We start from the raw sequence: 20,006 nt of genomic DNA, 5'->3' as shown, positions 1-20,006 counted from the left end.
ATCTCCAAAAAGACATGGAAACAACTCAGATACTCATCCAAAGAGGAATGGATAAAGAAACTTTGGTATGAACTCTATGAAATACTACTCAGCTATTAAAAAGAATGAAATTCTACCATTTGCAACCAAATGGTACCAACTTGAGACAGTTATGTTCAGTGAAATAAGTCAATCCTTAAGGACAAATATCATATGTTCTCTCTGAGATAAGACAATTTTCATGTAAAACACAAGATCAACAGATATGTAGGTAAATATTCATGTACATTTAGTCATCTAGAGGAACTGTATAATAGAGACTATCATATTGAGATGTGAAGATACAAAACAGTATGTATCTTTACTTCCAAAACGAAGATGGACTCCCAATGAAACTGCTGAATATATCTTGAGAATAGGATGCTGGACTCTGCCATTCTCTATACTTCAATGTAAGGATACACTTAATTGCAGAATGATGAACTTATGACTGTTTTTGAAGGACTATATTACTGTAATGAAATAGGGAAAATCAATGGTGGGAGAGGGGAATCGCAGAGCCTTGCATCATAAAATAAATTAATTAATAAATGAATTGGTCAAAAACAAAGAACTGAGATTACAAATACAGATGCAGTGAGATATTTGCTATGGAGAACAAAGTAAAGCTGGAGCCATATTGTGGCTGGAGAGTTAGACTTCCAAAGAAAAATCATGACACAGTTATGCAGGTTCAGGGTTTTCCTCTACCTCCATCTGCATTTCCCCTCCCCCAACACTGACTTCCCCTATATTGTATTACAATTGTATAGTTCTTCAGCAAGTCACAAATCCATCATTCTGCAAATTAAGTGAATCCTGGTGTTGTAGGTATACGTAATGGTAGAGAATTCAGTATCCTATTGTCTAGATATATTTATTTTTAAAAATATTTATTTACTTATTTTAAGGTAAAATGGGAGAAAGGTTTTGCATTTGCTGGTTCACTCCCTAAATGTCTGTAATTACTGGAGCTTAGCTAGGCTAAAGTCAGAAACTTGGAACTCTGTTCAGGTTTCCCACATGGGTGTCCACAGCCCAGGCATTAGGTTGATTTCTGATTATCTTCCTGGGCAAATCATGAGGGAAGGGGATTAGCAATATCACAGGTGGTGGCTTAACAGAGTGTGCCACAACATTGGTCCCATCTTTTTCTGTCTACAATTAATGTACACTTGGTTTGCTTTGCAACTTTTTAAAACCATGTCGTATGAATTCTCTATTTTTTAAAATAAAGATTTATTTGTTTTTATTGGAAAGGCAGATTTACGGAGAGATGGAGAGACAGAGAGAAAGATTTTCCACCCCCTGGTTCACTCCCCAAACGTCTGCAACATCCAGAGCAGAGCTGATCTGAAGCCAGGAGCCAGACGTCAGGAGCCTCTTCCAGATCACCCATGCAGGTGCAGCATCCCAAGGCTTTGGCTATCCTTCGTTGCTTTCCCGAGACATAAGCAAGGAGCTAGATCAGAAGTGGAGTGGCTGGGACACAAAACAGCACCCATATGGGATGACAGTACTTGCAGGCAGAGTATTAGCCAGTGGAGCAGTGCAGGTTCTTATGAATTTTCTGTTTCAGTAGATATTTTGTTAAGCCACATATACTGAAAGCATTTGAGAAGTTTTTGCTTGTTTTGCAAACTACGAACATATATATCTTGGGACAGACATAAAATTGGATAGCCTCAAATGTCAAGATACATTATATGGACAAGTTCTCAATGCCAAAAATTATAAGATATATCTAGGAAGAATTTATATAGACCTGCATAAGTGCAAAAGTTATATAGCATGCTCTTATTTTGGAAAGCTCAATATAGATAAATGTAAAGTCTTCTCACACCAAGTCAAGGAGTCAAAGTAAATTGCATTGAAAGAATCACAGAATGCTTTCTTTTGAGAGCCATTAGAAATTCAAAACCTTATTCTATAATTGATATGAAAAATAAAGTAACTTTGAAAAGGGAGAACAAAGTTGAAGGAGCTGAATGACTTGATTTTAAGAGTTTCTATGGGTGTAAGAATATCCATACAGAGCCTAGAAATGAACCTACACATATATGGCTGGCTGATTTTTACAATGATGAAATTTTTTGAGCAGTTAAATGTAGTTTGACTGAATACAAAAGTGTACTGTATCCCATGTATCACACTATATACAAACTTTATTTTGACATGCATTATTGTCCTAAATGTAGATATTACAAATAAGAAAAATATAGCAAAATCTTTGACCTACCTTAGGGGGGTATGTATTTCTAAGACACAAAGCCCTCTAACAGTAGAAGAAAAAAATCAAGATAAAAAATTTTTCTTCAAAGAACACTATTAAGTAGATTAAAAAGGCAAATCACAGGGTTGGAGAAAATATAACATGTTTATGATTTCTTGTATATAGATTTTAAAATAGGATAGTGATAGCTTTCTGAAAAATGAGCAATGCCTCGAGCAGATAGACATAGTATAGATGAAGTCTGGAAAGGTAACAAGAAACCAGACAGAATGAGCTACACATTATGTGAGTCCTTTCATAGGAAACATTTAGAATAGGATGGAAATTAAAGTAGTGGGTGTTCTTTCTTTTTTAAAGATTTGTTTTATTTATATTATTTATTTTATCTATATTTAAATTTCATTATTATTTATTATATTACATTATTTTAAATTTTATTTTATTTATGTTATTTCTATAGCAGAGCTATAGAAAGACAGGAATGATGCAGAGAGATGATCTATTTGTTGGTAGCCACAGAGGCTGTAGCTGGATCAGGATGAAGGCAGGGCAAGGAGCTGCTTTCAGGTCTCCCACATAGATGCAGGGGCCCAGGAACTTAGGCCATCTTTTCTTGTTTACCTAGGTGCATTAGCAGAGAGTTAGTTTGGAAGTAGAACAGCTGAGATTCAAACCAAAACAGCATGCCTCTGCCATATAGGTTGACAGAACATTAACCCATTATGCCACAACACCAGCCCCAGAGTATGGGCTTTCCTTCGGGAAGATGAAAGTGTTCTGGAATGAGATTATAGTGACGATCGCACAAGCATGTGGATGTGGTAAAGCTCACTGAGTTCTTAACTTTGAAATAATGAATTTTATAATAAGTAAGTTACATCTAAATAAAAACAGCAACAGACACTTTTAAATTTGCATCTCTCTGTAATGTTTTTCATTCTTAGTGATGTCCTCTCTTATTCAGTCAGTTTTCTGTTTTTTCCCCTGTGGTGCTAGAGTCTCCTGTGTACCAGTATTTCTCAGATCATTGTCCTTATATTTCTACTGGATATTCTTTTAATAATCAAGGTAGACTCCCAATGACTCTTCTAAATATACCCAGACACCAAAAAAAAAAAAAAATAGAATCTCTGTTATTGCACATGCCAACAGTATCATGACCCATGTAAAGAGCAGAAAGTTGGAACCATCTCCCTCTACTGATTTTCGCTCTAGTATTACCATGGGTAGTCCATCATTCTGCTATTGAAGTGTTTCCTGGCATGGACAATGTCAGAGGGTCCAGCATCCCACTGTCAGGATATATGCAACATCATTGGTTTGAATGCAGAGATGCATACTGCACTATGTATCTACATCTGGATATGTCGGTCTCTGCTACACTGCTATTATACATCCCCTTAAATACAGAGCCAGAAAACAAAATCCACAACAGGGAGAAAACCAGAGAATTTATATCACCATAAAGTTAAACAACATGCGACAGAATAACCCATGTGTCACTAAAGTGATGAAAAAGAAAATAAAAACCTTCTTGTAAAAATTGATTCTACTGTATGACCCATGTGGAGCTGAAGAAATGAAAATAAAAACAAGAATATCTATGCCCATGAGGTGTAGCAGGAACAGGGCTGAAAGAGGCATTTACAACTTTCTTTCATTTCTAATATTAAGTAGTTGTTCTCTCATGATGCTCATTGCTAATATGGTTAAGGGGAGGAGCCTTGGGATAGGAAATCCCAGAGCCTATGGAACTGTATCATAAAAATAATAATAACAACAATAAGAAGAAATTGATTTGAAATTCAGAAAGACAGATGGGTACAGCTCCCATCTGTTGGACCACTCTCCAAATGCCTGCAGTGACCTGTTCCTGGGCCTGAAACAGAGATCCAGGACCTCAATCTAAGGTCCTTTGTGGATGGCAGGAACTTGATTACTTGAGCCATTACTGTTGCTTTCTCAGGAATAGCAAGAAGCTAGAATCAGGAGCAAAGATGGTACTGAACCTAGACACTCCAGTATGGGAAACAGCTGTCTAACTGCTAAGCCAGACACCTGCCCTGCCATTGGGTACTTTTGTTCTTATGTTCGTAACACAGAGCATTGCTGGTGGTTTTCAGAGTGCCTTCACAGGCCTCCTCCTTCTTGCTTTCTTCTCCTGCAGTTTCAATCATTCTTTCGGGTATAATTGATTGACAGGTTTATGTATCCCACCCACAGCTCTGTCTAATGTGCAGTGGCCTCTGCTTGGCTCTCTTGACAAACAGTAATCTCAGTATGCATCAAACAATTCAATTTTTTTGCCCCAGACAAACTTCCTAGTCCTCTTGTTTTTCTTATCTCTGAAAAATGAAGATCACACTGGACAGACTCACTCTTGTTGGTACAGAGTACCAGGAGCTGTGTGTGGGGACCTCCACAGGGGATCACGTCATGAGAACTGGCAGTGATGGGAACTGGGTGATGGCATTCCACTTCCTGCCAAAGTGCTCAGGTGGCTGTTCAGGACTGAAAGTTGCATCTACTGTGTCGTCTAGTTGCAGAACAGATTTGGCCTCCTACTGCCTGTTCATTTCAGATGAGAGTCTGAGGATCCAAAACAGAGTAATTAAGTGGAAAGACATCTGATATCATCAGGGAACAAGCAAATACCACATTTTTACCTCCTTGGAAATCAGGATAAGAAATGCCAGTGCATTTCAAAATATTTGTGGAAAATGGAATTAAAATAGAGGTTTATATTGCTATAAAAATACTGGATTGAATTCCATGCATAATCTATTCATAAAATGTATTTTGTTCTATTTTAAAAGATTTATTTATTTTCAAAGCAAAGTGATGAAGAGAGAAATAGACCTTCTACTTACAGATCCAATCCCCAGATGGCCACAATAGTTGGGGCTGGGCCAGGCTGAAGCCAGAAGGAAGGAACTCCAGATTTCCTATATGGATGGCAGTGGGTCATCTTCTACTGCTTTCCGGGCACATTAGTAGAAGATGGGTCAGAAGCAGAGCAGCCGGGACTGGTGCTCTGATTTGAGATGCCACTGTTATAAGCAGTGGCTAACCCACTGTGCCACAATGTTGGTCTCTATAAAACACATTATCCATAAAGTTTTTGAAGAAGCCCCCCACTCCCACCCCCACTTGCACTGCTGCCTGCTCTACCAGAGACAAGAAAAGAAAAAAGCACTCCAAACAGTATGGAGCTACTTGACTTAATTTCCCTTCTGTTATTCCATGGATGTAATTCTTATATTTCCAAACCGATTTTGGGAAAAATTAAATTGTTTTGTTAAGGGGTATGCAATCTCATCCTGCTAGTCATCATTTTATGGTGACAAAGCAAAAACCACACATGTTTAAATATGAGGACTTAGAGAAAAACACAACTATTGAAATAAAATCACACACATTTATACCACTGGTATAAGGGAGCTGCAGAAACCCATCTGATCAGGAAGGAAAATGAGCAACTTAGTACCTACAGGGGGTGCTTACCAAGTGCAAGAGGTCTGCAAAGGGGCCTGAAGCAGTTACCACAATGATTAGGAGCAGGGGTGGGAGGAGTTAGCGTGCAAGAGCTAAGAAATCACACTGCAAAAACCGGCAATAAGGAGTTCTCAAGTCATGGGACACAAAACAGGTAAAAACAGTCTCCACTGAGGGGTTTTCAAGCGTTTACTTCATGTTAGGTCTGTATAAAAGCCATTAGAGCAGTGATATGGTTTCTTTTCATTTGTTATAGAAAAAGGACAGGGAGAATTCACGTGCAAAATTGTTCTCCAGGAGCGATGAAAAACAGAACAGTGCTCACCATGAGCGCAACGCCACACGTGCTAAAGGAAATTTATTGTCTGATTTCCCATTTCTTCTGTCCATGAGTTTCAGCATACAGAATGGGTTATTTAGAGCAATAACTAACTAAATATTGATCATGAATTTTCGCCTTGGCCTTGATCCTGAAGTAGTCCTTGGTCTGTGCCTCACTGCTTCAGTCTACATATTGAGATGTGCTTCTTTTACAGGAAATATTTATGAAGCTCCATTGTATGCTCAGGCTCTATGGCCTTGCATATCTATACAGGTATGTCATTCATGATAGATACCTGCTAATATTGGAGGCATCAGTTTTAGTTTATATGCCCAGCTTAAAAGATCATAATTGATTCCCAGGAAGGTTAGATAGGCCACTTGGATCTGTTAGCTCAGCATGGAGATGTGGTGAGAACTTTCCTTCACACAGCTGCAGGCTGGAACCTGATGGCTAACCTCATTTTGCTTTATATGAAATGGAAAGTGTCAGTTAATGCAGGCTAAAAAATCCTTCAGTTCATTTTGTAGAAAACTAATAATATCTGCATTAAGAAGTTACTTCTGTTTAAAAATTCAATAGATGTCGCAGCCACCTGTACTGAATGCAAATTTGCTGAAGTTCTAGATATCTTTTTAAAGTTATTATTTACTAAATTGCAGACAGTCTCTTACTTGTAATGGTGTGACTGGTGATTTTTACCTTAACATGATGCAAAAGAAATATTATTTCAGGAGAAGCTGTAACGGAATCTGCATTTAATCTTTACTTGGGCCCTATACATGGTATAATCTCTCTTTATACTGGCCGCATCCATCATCATACCTCAGTCAGCATCCTCCCACTCTTCAATCAGAAGAGAAAATCATGGATGGCCCGCAGTGTGCTGTGTTGTTGAGCTAGGATGCTCAGTAGGTTGGGGGGCTTGAATGCATTTTCCATTGACAACAGTTGCCACACATGATGAGTTTATTGCAGTTTAACCTTCTGTGAGTGGAGGAACACTTGCAGTCATTACCTGCCGGGAACAGTACTAGGTGTTTAGTGCTCAGCATCTGCTTGTGAGGTCATTATTTGACCATTTTACAACTGAGAAAGCAGAGATCTAGCAAATAAAGAAAGTGAACAAGATCATGGGGACAACTGAACCTGATATGTATCCTACTACTCAAACTGTTGTGGCAAAGTGGTTTAGAGGTCCTGAGGAAAGTGTCTACAGTTCCAGAAAAGCTAAGTTAAGTGACAGGCAGCACTAGGCCTCCTCTCTCCCAATGACACTGATGGTGGAATTGGGAAGAAAAGAGAGCAGTGATTGGGTAGTGGCTACAACTGTCACAGAGGTATGGGAGGTAACAGTCAACTTTACTTAGTGACATTCTCCCTAGATTCTTTCACCCACCATTACAATGCAAGGAAGAGTGACCACCTTGGTCCCTTCCATGCTCATTGTGAATGCCTCTTTTCTTTCAAAGTCCCCAATGTGTCATAACTAATATAATATGTGTAATTCATACAATAATCTCAACATAAATAATAGAAGAATTTAAATGTACCAGTAAATTGCTATCTAACACACATGTACCATTTTGATTAACAATATGAAATGAGAAGCACCTGTTGAATGCCTACTATGTAAGATGTGGCATATAAAATCTGATGTTATTTTAAAAATCAAATAAAATAGTATCCCATTTTAAGAACTTCTTTAAGGACAAGTGTTTGGTCTAGTAGTTAAGGTACCAATGATCTATATTGCAATACCTGGGTTTGATTGGCACTTAAGGTCCAGAAGTCTGGCTTCTTGCTGATGTACACTCTGGGAAACAGCAAGAGCTTGTATGATTTGGTCTCTGCACATAAATTGTGTTCCAAGCTTCTGGCTTTAGCATTGGACCATCCTACTTATTATGAACATTTAGGGAGTAGTCAGCATGTGGGAGCTTTGTTCATGACTGCCTTTAAATGAGTAGCTATATAATTCTAAAAAAAAAAAAAAAAAAAAAAGAATCAGAGAACTTATCTAAATTTAAAAACTTGCTTAAGGCCAATTAATTAGAGGGTGAATAAGCCAGTATGTGTGCCACATCTATCAATTCCAAGGCTGGTAGCCCTTAAATTTATTTATTTATTTCTTTAATTTTATTTATTTGAAAGGTTGAATGACATAGATGGAGAGACACACATTCAACCACCACAATGGCTGGGGATGGATAAGATCCAAAGCCAGGATCCCAGAGCTTCATCTGGGTCTCCCATGGCAGTGATAGGGCTCAGTCACTTGGGCTATCATCTGAATTTTAAAACCACTGTGTTTGTCGTGAAAATGGATGTGGAGGCAGCAAGTTCATTAAGTTATGAAAGTCACTTTCAGTTGCCTCAGCCATCTGCTGAAGTCATCTTGTTTTCTTCATTGTTCTCTTCTTCCTTCAGTCCTAGCCTCATGGGATGCCCTTTTAGAACTGTATGCTGAGCTTCAGGTGAGGGTGGTGCCCTCCCTGTTTCTCCCTAGGTGCTCACCACACTGTGCCATTGCTCTCTTTTGACTGGGCTACGTTCCCCATGAGCACCACAAAGATGCTAAGTGTCAGGGACAGTTATTCCCCACATGCATGAAAACAATGGGCCTGTGAGGACTAGTCCATCAATATTTGATTAAATGTGGATGCAAATGCCTGGCACAGAGCCTAGCACATGAAAGGTACTAAATAAAGGCTCATCATTACTCTTTCTTATTCTAGCTCTAATAGCTTGAGATTATAGAAAACTAATTGCATAGCTGGCATCTGTTTGGCACTGATCTCACTGTGATGAATCTGCTAACTTGCTCAATCCCAAAGTTAAATATAGATGGCAAAGGCAGAGCACTCCTATTTACAGAGAATGGCAATCATGTGCTGAATGGCTGGGTCTGTGGGGGATGCCTTCAGCCTTCACTGCTGTAGCTCACACTCTCCCCTTGGCACCTGTGTGGAAATACGGCGATGCATTCTGCACTGGGCCTGCTCCTGCCCATATTCTCTGGGTTTCTACTCTACCTGCTGATCTATTGGTTTGTTCATTTCCCAGGTGAATATGACTTCCCCTTTTCCTCTTTGCACAGCACAGTTCTCACTATGTGATCTCAAGAGTTACAGAAAAGACTATCCATTGGGAGTGAACAACTAACAAGCACTCCACATGGCCAAGAACATTCTATATTAGGCATCATTGCCTTTCATCCCAGTAGCAGCCTCAGAAGAAGTGGTCATTGTCACCCCCATTTCTGATACGGGCTTCTTGAGGCTCTGACACTTGTTCAGAAGTAGCATCACCCTGGGTCTCCCTTGAAGCAAGTCCATGAGACTGGATGCCACCATGAGACAGGTTGTTTTTTTCTTACTCAGGGGCTTTAGAATTGAAAATATTATTTTTTCTTTTTGACTGTGTGAGATTTTTTTCACAGGAAGGTATTTTAAAATAAATTTATATAATCAAATCTATTTTTTCCTTCTCAAATAGCTTCTGAATTTTCAGTCTTTCCACACTGGGATATTGAAACACTCTCCCAAGACTTCCTTTAATCCTCTTATAAAGTGCTTTTCTCCCATTAAGAAAAAAATGCTGCTATCTACCAGGCATCTGGAGTTTATTTTGGTGTACTGATGAAAATAGAGATCAACTTATTTCCCCCCACTATTTGTTGATAGGCATGTCCTTGTGTTTCTGATATAAAATGCTTGTCTTTTCCCTGTGTAGAGTGCTTGACTGTATGTACATTTATTTCCAGACTCTCTTCTGTCCTGGTGTCCCATCTATTCACACATCAGCACTGTTCGTTAATTGTGATTATTCTGTAATTTATGTAACTCTTCAGAGAAGGACTGGATCATCTTCATTGTTCTTGGTTTTAGAAATTTTTTTCACTCTTTGTTTTTGTATGTTTGTACCACATTTCTTTCCCCTACAGATGACATGGAGGTCATGTACTGGAAACAGACTCAAAGATGTTTAAATGTCACAATCTTGCCATTATTAGTTGGTGTGTGGGGTGGAGGGGACTAATAGGCTGGTGTTTCGGTTTAGCAGGTTAAGTTGCTATTGCTATTGTTGGCATGCTAATGAGCAGTTTCAAGTCCTGGCTATTGCACTTTTGATCCAGCTTTCTGCTAATGTTCCTGGGAAAGCAGTGGAAATGGATCAGGTACTTCGGCACCTGCTTGGTGCAAAATACTTGGGTCTCTGTGGGAAAATCAAATGGAATTCCAGGATCCTGGCTTCAGCCTGGTCTAATCCTGGTTGTTATGGCCATTTGGGGAATGAACTAATGAAAAAATATCTCTTTGCAACGTCTGCCTTTCAAATAAATAGAACAAATCTTAAAAATGAAGAAAATATGGAGAAATTAAAAGTGAAGAAAAGTTTAATGTTTATGGCATCTAGGAGGGAGTCAGGGGCTGGTCTTTAGGCACTGAAGAAATGCCCTTAGAAGGTGGTTCCTGTGAAAGTATTGGTTATTGAGGTCAGATTTGGTTTAATTTCTTTCTACTTCCTGGCTCACCATGTGGTTGTTCTTCTGCGCCTGCTCTGCCTTAGTCAGCCTCTGTCATGACAGTTTAATGAGGTCACCCATTCCTGAGCTGTGAACCTCCAAAGTGTAAGTTGAAGTAGATCTCCTTTTCAAGAAATCCTTCTATGGGATTTTAGTTAAGATAACAATGACAGCACAATCCACGAATAACTTCACTTGGGGTGTGGGGACACATGAGCTGCTGTTAATCTGTGAGCTGCTCATAGTTCTAAAAGAGACTACTTTTGTGCTATCTGATGGAAGAGTTGCGACAGTGAGCATAGAAGATACTTGGAATATGTTGGTGACCTAAGGCTTGTGGGTTTCTGAAATTTACAGGTTGAGAGCCTAATCGCTAATGAGATGTGTTCAGAGCAGGGGCTTTGGATGGTGATTTGATGATGGGGAAGAAGGCTTCATGAACTCTACAGGAGCTCTCCTGTCCCTTTGACTATCACTGGACAAACCATCAGGCCCTTGGCACTCAGAGAGCCAATTCACCAGAGATGAGTCAGTAAAGAGGAAAGGATTTATTTCAAGGAGAAGACAGTCATGGGGAAAAAAGTGATCTCTGGACTCAAATGTGCTCTTTACATCAAACAAGCCAGCAAGAAGCAGTTTTAAAGGGACATGGATAGCTACAGGGGGAAGTTTGGGGGAAAAATTGAAACTATGAATCTATTCTATTAAAAATTGTACAGTTCTAAGCTTTCATCTTCAGATGTTGTATTCTGTTCTATCTGAGAAATCCAGGGCATTAGCCAGGTGGGTGGGGCTTAGCTTCAGTGAAGAGGAGGTTTTTGATAGTTGGTCATAAGGTGTGATATTTCCAATAATTTTCTTCCAGTAGGCTCCTAAAATTCTCAAGCAGCCATTATTATTTATTGGGCCAATCACAGGCAATCCACAGTATCAGAGGTTGTTTTTTGTTAGATAAACATTGAAAAGAAAGGAATATAGATTCATTAAGATAAAATTATGACAAGAAAAGAAGATGTAACTATCAGGATTCCATATGAGGACATAGTAAAAAAAAAAAAACCCACTAATTGGAACCAGGAAACAGGCCTCTTTCTCACCAGACACAAAATCCGTCTATGTCTTGATCTTGGAGTCATCAGCCTCCAGAACTGTGGAAAATTGAAATCTATTATCTAAGACCTTTATATTCTGTGGCGCCTTGGTCATGGCAGAGTGAAGACCTGTCCCCTTCCTCTCAGTCACATGTTTATTTGATAGACAAGTCCTACCAGAATCATTAGAAAGAGTGGATGTTTTGCATGAAAGCAGTTCTCCATAGTCTCTCCTTTTTAAACTGTCCATACAAAGTTCATGTGAGAAACAAACGCAGATCTGAAAATGCTGGTCTGTTCCTTATCCATAAAAGCCCACTTGGCACATTAGGATTCGGGGACAGCAATGAAACCTTAGAATGTCTTGGCTTTTAAAGAAAGGTAGCTCATGTTTTAGAGGGATTATAACACATTTCCTCTAGGGTTTTTCAGTTTTGTCCCCATTGATAAAATACCCTAGACCATCTACAGAGAATTAGAGCTTGCCTTATTTCCCAAAGCAGCAATAACATGGTGGGCAATGAAGAGAGGAGAATGGGATACATTGGAAATCATAGTAGCCGAGAGATCATTTGTTCTGGATCTCCATAGTTTCCCTGTGAATGTCATTGTGAGCTTGCTTTGGGAGCAACCATTACACATTATAAACCCCAAATGCATACTCACTTCATACCAGAAGTTTAAATAATAGTTCCAGATAGTTAAGAAGACACAGGTGGGCCTGGTGTGGTGGCCTAGTGGCTAAATCCTTGCCTTGTATGTGCTGGGAACCCATATGGTACCAATTCTTGTCCTGGATGCTACACTTCCCATATAGCTCCCCACTTGTGCCTTGGAAAAGCAGTAGAGGATGGTCAAACCCTTGGGCTCTTGCTTCTGCATGGGAGCCCTGGAAGAAGCTCCTGGCTCCAGGCTTCAGATCAGCTCAGCTAGGACCATTGTGGCCACCTGGGCAGTGAACCAACAGATAAAAGATCTTTCTGTGTCTCTCTGTAAATCTGACTTTTCAATAAAAATAAATAAATCCTTTTAAAAGGAAACAGATATCCTCTAAGTCAAAACTTTTGAAGACATTTGGGACCCAAGTTTAACTTCCTAGGGTAAAATTTAATTAAATAAAATGTAATCCCAGCATGTCATGTCTATTAGTTGGGCGATGTATATTAGTGTGGCTTATTTTCTATTTATATAAAAGGTGTTTAAATCCGCTAAAATGTGAAGCAAACACTTACAGCTTTCTTTCAAATGCATCATGTCTTTATGCGCCATTTTCCAGACATGCCTGCCTTAGTCCAAGAAGATATCGAGCTTCCTGGCCAGAGTGAAGTCTATGGGATGTTCACAGTCTGGAAGTTGCACATGGCTATTTATAAAGTGTTCTACTTTTGCCATCTGTTCTCAACATTCTCTTGTCTCTTCTCCCATTTCCTGCTTTTCCTAAAATGTTGGTTACAGCTTCTACATGTATTTCTAAATCACTATTGGTTTCTCTTTGATGAGAGACCTTTCTTGAAATTTGATAGCATTTGTAGATTGTCTAATGAAGTCTCATGCACTTTGCCAACTTCCAACTTTACACTTAATTTTTTTTGTCCTTGTCTTGATTCAGCAGTATTAAAAAATTTTAATTCCAGAATTTTCATTAAATAACTTAGTTCTACCTTCATTTTATAGATGTGTCCTATAGTCTACTAAAGAGATAGAAATGAGTCTATAGTAGTTCTATGAGCTGCAGAAATTTATGTAGCGAATCCAGTGGCACAGCAGAAGGGTGCTTGAGTATCTCTGAAGAAAATTTTTCCTGTATGGCCGGACAGGAGATCTGCCATTATGAGTGCTCAGTCCATCGCCTCAGACAGTAATGAACCTGTCATTGTCCTTCTAATTGGGTATGTTACATATTTAGTGACAAAAATAGCTGTCCTCATTCCGTTGGATTCCACAGGAAAGATGACCTGCCCAGTTCCTGTTATGAAATTTTTATGGCTAGTGCCTGCATAATGAGCCCTTAAAGACACTGTTTGCCACACTTTAAAGAAAGAATCTGAGAGAAGCTTTTTGCTCAGTGAAGGGATGTCCAGGGCCAAACCTATACTAAACACTGATATTGAACCGTAGAGGAAAAAGATGTCCACAAACTTATGCAGCAACAACCAAAGGTTTAATCACAACAAAATAAACATAAAATATTTTGTTTAGCAAATTTTCAAATCTCCTAGAGAAAAGATGTGAAAATGCATTTGAAACTCTATTAGTATTTTCAGCTCTTTCTTTCCCAAACTTGACTGCAACGTCAAAAGAAAAAAATGTAAAACTATGCTTTGATAACACTACCAGTGATGCAAGGACTGAAGTTTCACACCCTCATTAATAAAAGCAATTCTACAGTAAGCAGAGAAATAGTATTAATAACTGACCTGGTATTATGCACCTTCTGATCGCAGAGGATGTTATGATACCTCCTTAGTTTCCTCACACTGAGCTGTCTAGTTTAGTAGGGGAATTAAATGTTTTATGTAGCAGGAAACCCAACTTTGATAAATGCCAACAAATAGACCACATTGCTTCTCCAGCCATAAAGAGAGAAAGTGTGGCTTCTAGTGTCACTGAAAGGGTAGGATGCAGGAGGGCTGCTCTGAAAGTGCTTCTGGGGAGAAGATACAGAGATCTGCATGCGTGCCCCTTATAGAAGCAGGTGGTGAGCTACACACAGCAATTCATAGTGCAGAGCAGTACAGTCACCCCCTGATCCTCAGGAAATATTAGCTTCAAACACATGTGAATCTTATAGGGAGAAAAGAGGTTTCAAGTTCTATGCTTGAAAGAGATTTTAAGTTTTTGTTTCCTTTAAGATGTCCTAGGTCTTTTTTATGAACAAAATTAAAAATCTCACCTGCCGTTCCAATGCATGTGTTGAAATTCTCACCCCAAGGACTTCATAACATGGCCTTGTTTGAACATAGGCCATTGCAGATGTGATTAGTTATGAGGTCTTAACTGGAGTAAAGCTAGGCCCCTACTTAGATATGACTGGTGTTCTTATAAGTAGAGGAAATTGGAAATAGGCACACACATGCATGTGCACACATACACACACACACACACACACACACACACACACTCCTACCCCAAGAAGATCTTGTAAAGATAAGTGTAAAGATTAGGGTGTTGCTTCTACCTTCTAAGGAGCACCACCAGTTAACAGAAAACCATGAAAATTAGAGGAAGTACATGAAAGAGATGCTCCTACCTAACCCTGAGAAGGAACCAACCTGCCTGTTGCTTCTCTTATAAAAGATAAAGCATGACATAGGGGTCATTGCTGTATTGCAAATATAAAATCATGATTTTGATGGGGTATTTTGTTGAAGATTTGTTTATTTGAAAGTCGGAGACAGAGAGAGAGGAGAGATGGAGAGATTTTGTTTCTTGTGGTTCATTCCCCAAGAAGGCTCAATGGACAGGGCTGGGCCAGGCCAAAGCTAGAAGCCAGGAATTTCATTTGGAGCTCTCACATGGGTGGCAGGGACCCAAACACTTTGGGACATCTTCCACTGATTTCCTCACACTATTAGCAGGAAGCTGGATTGGATCTGGAGTAACTGGGGCATGATTGACACCCATATTGAATGACAGAAATGGCTTTATCTGCTTCTTTTAAAGAAGATTTGACATGAAGAAAGATCTGGGCAATGTCTCAGTTTAAGCTTCAGGAAGAAAGTGAGAGGTAATTTCGAGAGAGTGGGCAAGTGGAGAAAAAAAGAGGACTAGGAAAGCATGAGTTCTTTGCGTCCAGGGGGGAAGTGGTGGGTATTAGCTGTGTCAGCTCACATAGGGGAAAGCATACCAAAACAGAGAAGGAAATTTTAGGACTTGCAATGATACCTTTACAATTCAGCCCAGTCAAGGCAAGACTGGTGGCACTGCACACTAATCTTTTGCTTGGTGCACTGGTATCCCATATTAGTGCCAGTTCAAGTCTTGGTTGCTCCACTTCTGATCTAGTTCTTTAATAATGGCCTGGAAAAGCAGAGGAAATGGCACAATGCTTTGGGCCTCTGTACCCACATGGGAGACCTGGAGAAAGCTCTTGGCTCGCAGCTTTGGACTGGCCTGGCTCTGGCCATTGTGGCTATTTGGGGAGAGAACCAGTGGATGGAAGATCTCTGATGTCTTTCACACCATGTGTAACACTGATTTTCAAGTAAAATAAGTAAATCTTTAAAAACAAAATTGAACCAGTCTCTTAAGATGCTGGATAATGAATTTGCTAGAGTTGAGGCAGGGAAATAGATTTTATAGAGAGGCTAGTGATCTGAGGGGGAAAGGCAGAAATCTTCAATTAGGAATTTTTTTTAAGTAGGAATTTTAAAGAGAACTGCTTTAAAGGATGTTAGAGAAAATAATAAGTCTATGTGATTTGCTATTAGGCAGGTTTCTAGGGTTGGTTAGGTAGTCATCTTGATTTCAATCAAGGGCACATTTTTTGATATGAGACCTTGACTGGTTTGGGCTGGCGTTCTTAAATTTCTTTTTATGTGAGGGCTGCTGTTTCAGCCATTTGCCTGCAATTAACCCCTAAATCCTTAAAAAAAAATTTTTTTTAAGTTTTTATTTATTTTTATTGGAAAAGCAGATATACAGAGAGGAGGAGAGACAAAGAGGAAGATTTTTAATCTGATGGTTCACTCACCAAGCAGCCACAACAGCTGGAGCTGAACCAATCAGAAACCAGGAGCCCGGAATTTCTTCCAGGTCTTTCATGCAGGTACAGGGTCCCAAACCTTTGGGTTATCCTTGACTGCCTGCTTTCCCAGGCAACAAGCAGGGAGCTAGATGGGAAGCGGGGCCACCAGGATTAGAACCAGTGTCCGTATGGGATCCTGGCATATTCAAGGTGAGGACTTTAGCTGCTAGGCTATGTCACTGGGCCCTAGTTAACACCTAAATTTTTAGGCATAGCATTGTCCACCTATTGAGCAGCTATTCTGATTAGTCAGAGGGTTAGCAATTAGCTTGTGTTAATTAGAGCATCTAAAGGGATAGGAAGATGTGTTTTGTTTATAGATAAAGATGTCATCAGGTAGTCACAAGGTTAGAAAGTGAACTGAATGAGGAAGATGTATTTATTACAATTAAAGCAGGTCACTGGGGATGTTTCAGGAGCCTTTTCAGACTCTTACACTGAGAATGAGATGGAATATTGAGATTGGTGGAAAGAAATGAAAAGAATGAGCTCTTCTATCATTAAATGGAAGTCAGTAGGGGTAGGAAAGAGAAACAGAGGAGATGGAGAGAGAAAGGTGCTAGCCATTGGACTGCACAAACACAAGGAAACTTTATCAAGATGTACTAAAAAGTCTCATATGTAGGGGATGGATCATAAATGTAAAAAGGAGTAATTTAAAGGATAGATTGTGGAGTAAAAAAAGGAAATGAGACAAAAAAAGAGTTAAGGATGCAGGAGTAATAGCAGATGAGTGGGATTAGAAATAGAAAAATTAAAAGAGCCATGTACATTCATCAGATTGGGTGAATACTAGAAGAAATGCATATGAAGGTTAGCTTCCATCTGCTGGTTCATTCCCCCAAAACCTGCAATAACCAGGGTTGAGGCCAGTTCAAAGTCAGAGCTGGGTACTCAGTTCAGGTTCCCAAGTGTGTGGCAGTGAGTCATCGTGTTTTTCTGGTAGGTCTCTGTTGCTGGGAAGTTGGAATCTAGGGGCAGAGGCAGGTATTCAACCTAGGAACTCCAATGTGAGACATGAGTATGCTAACCATCATCTTAATTCAACCCCTGCTCCTGAGAGAGATGGTTGGTATGAACATCTTGACAATGGTGCCTTTGGATGCATTTATTTACCATGTCTTCTGGAACTTTCTTTAAACCAACTAGGCCCACTTCCATTTGATAGCAATGTCAAAGGGAAGTGCTGCCGGTATAAACTGTTCCAAGCAATGAAATAAAAGTTAATCCCAGCAGATCTTTTGGAGGGGAGTGTGTGAGAAGCTAATGTGACACTAATTATTTCAAAATTCAGTTCCACTAACAAAGTCAGAACTCCTCAGAATAACAGATACACTCAAGAAGGAGAAACTTGGTGTAGACATGACACCACATTATGCCACTCTCTGTAACCATGCTGTTTACAGAAATGCATTAGGGGTTTGGGTTCTCAGTGAACTGTTTCTATGAGTAAGGCAGATAGCTGCACAGCAGGTTTTCAGACTGCTTTGAGAATCCCACTTGGAGTTTTTAGTGAAAAGATAGAATGTGGGAAAGCTGAGGAAGGGGTTCTAGAGTTACACATGTAGGTATTGGACACGCGAATAGAATTCCCCTCCTCTTCCACAACCTTTTGTTCTAACAAAATTGCTATTTCAAACCAACATTAGTAGCAAACAGGTAAGCAAAATTTGGGGATAGCGAAGTTATTCCATTGGATTGTAAATATGAAGCATTGTGTATACCTTGATAATACAACTGGAAATAAACCTTTTTTTTCTTTTATAGTTTATAACCTAGCAAACCTGAAAATGCTGTTATCTATTCCAACTGTTAAAATCATAGTTTTCTGCTAAAGATAGTTCTTATCTCTAAGGTCTTGTACAGAATGTACCTCTTAGTGTATTTCAGGTCCCATAGTCCTCATGAATTTCTTCCCTCCCAGTACTTATGTTGCAATTGTTGGTATCTTTATTATCCTAAAGTTCACAGTTGCCAAACATTAGCTTTTTTGCGTATGTGTTTGTCTCTCCCATAATACTTGCAGCCCTTGGACAGCTCAAACATCTATGTATTCTCCTTGGCACCCGTGTAAAGAGGAAGCAGTAAATAAATGCTTATTTTCCCGAATTCTCAGAAGTCATAATTTTTCCAATAGGACAAGGTAGTTAGCAAATATTTGTGATGGGAAAGAAGTAGATTCCCACAACAGTCAAAAGCATCTAGAAAAAATTTCATTTATCTGGTGACATTGTGGATGGAAAAAAAAAATCACTGTGCTGAGTTGCTGGGGATAATTCCGTTCTGCCTTGACTCTTCTTGATTATGCTTTCTAGAGACCTGATAAAAATTGTAGTTTTACTGCTATCAGGATTGGTCATATCAGTTGACACATCCGAGGGATGAGGAGCTCTGAAATATCTTCTTCTTGAGTCACTGTTGACCAGATACTGATTCTCCTAAGTTTTGTGAATATCTGCATTCTGTAACTCCACATTATTCTTCATTTCAAGGCCATGAAAATTACTTAGATAGCTGTACTTGGGAAAGAAAGTGCAATGCATTTGTATAGAGCTTTCAGCACATAAGTTGTGGTAGGATGAGTTTGTTATTGATGATGGGAAAATGCTTGGGCCACCATTACTACATTCATGGAGCTTGGTAGCTATGCTTTGCTTTTTCAGTTGTGTCTGTGTTAGACATTTGGAACCTCATGTACATTGAATTATAGTTCCCCAAATTGTCCATATTCTAATCCCTGAACCTGTGACAGTGCTATCTTATGTATCTGTAAGTGTAAAGAGTTCTGAGATGGAGAGATTATCTCAGGTAACCACAATGCAATCTCAAAGGTTTTTCTGGAGGAAGAGGCCAGTGCAGGCAGCACACACGATTAAGAAGTGGCAACGAAGCCCATGCATTTAGGGATGCAAGTGGCTTCATGGCTTGAAAGAAACAACAGATTCTCCCCCTAAAACCACCAGAAGGAAGAAGCCTAGAAGGAAGCCCTGTCATGCTATTTCAGGCTTCTGACCTTCAGAGCTATGCTATGATAAAGTTACACTGTTTGAAATCACCCACTAAATGGTGATTTGTTATTATAAGAAAGTAATCCTTTTTGAAGACCCTTTGAATACATGGATTTCAAAATTTGTAGCAGCAAAATAAATTTAACTGTTAACTCTGCTTTATATAAACATTTTAAAATACTCTGTAGAGCCAACATTCTGTATCACTTTTCGTTGGGCTAAATGCTAGAGACAAAGCTTAGAAAAGAGAAGCATATGAATAAGTGAGCTAAGGTTTTCTCCTTATAGACCAGAATAGCACTGGAAATAGGACACACTGGATCAGAGCAGGGATGAATCTGTCTGTATGACCCAGTCCACATCCTTTCCTTCTATCAGACTTCTTTCATCTTTGATGTGAATGCTCCACCTGCTGCTGGAAAATTGTTTGATACTAATTAAACGTTCTGCTCCTGAAATCAGCAGAAACCTTTTGGTAGAATTGTCGATATCATCCAAGATCATAGGGGGCAGTTTGACATTTTCAAAAAGAAGTGTGTTTGACTATTTTAGTTGAAAAGTACA

This window comes from Ochotona princeps, chromosome 9 (genome assembly GCF_030435755.1).
Source record: "Ochotona princeps isolate mOchPri1 chromosome 9, mOchPri1.hap1, whole genome shotgun sequence".
NCBI lineage: Eukaryota > Metazoa > Chordata > Mammalia > Lagomorpha > Ochotonidae > Ochotona > Ochotona princeps.
The sequence above is the reverse complement of the archived record's forward strand: the minus strand, read 5'-3'. Positions refer to the sequence as shown.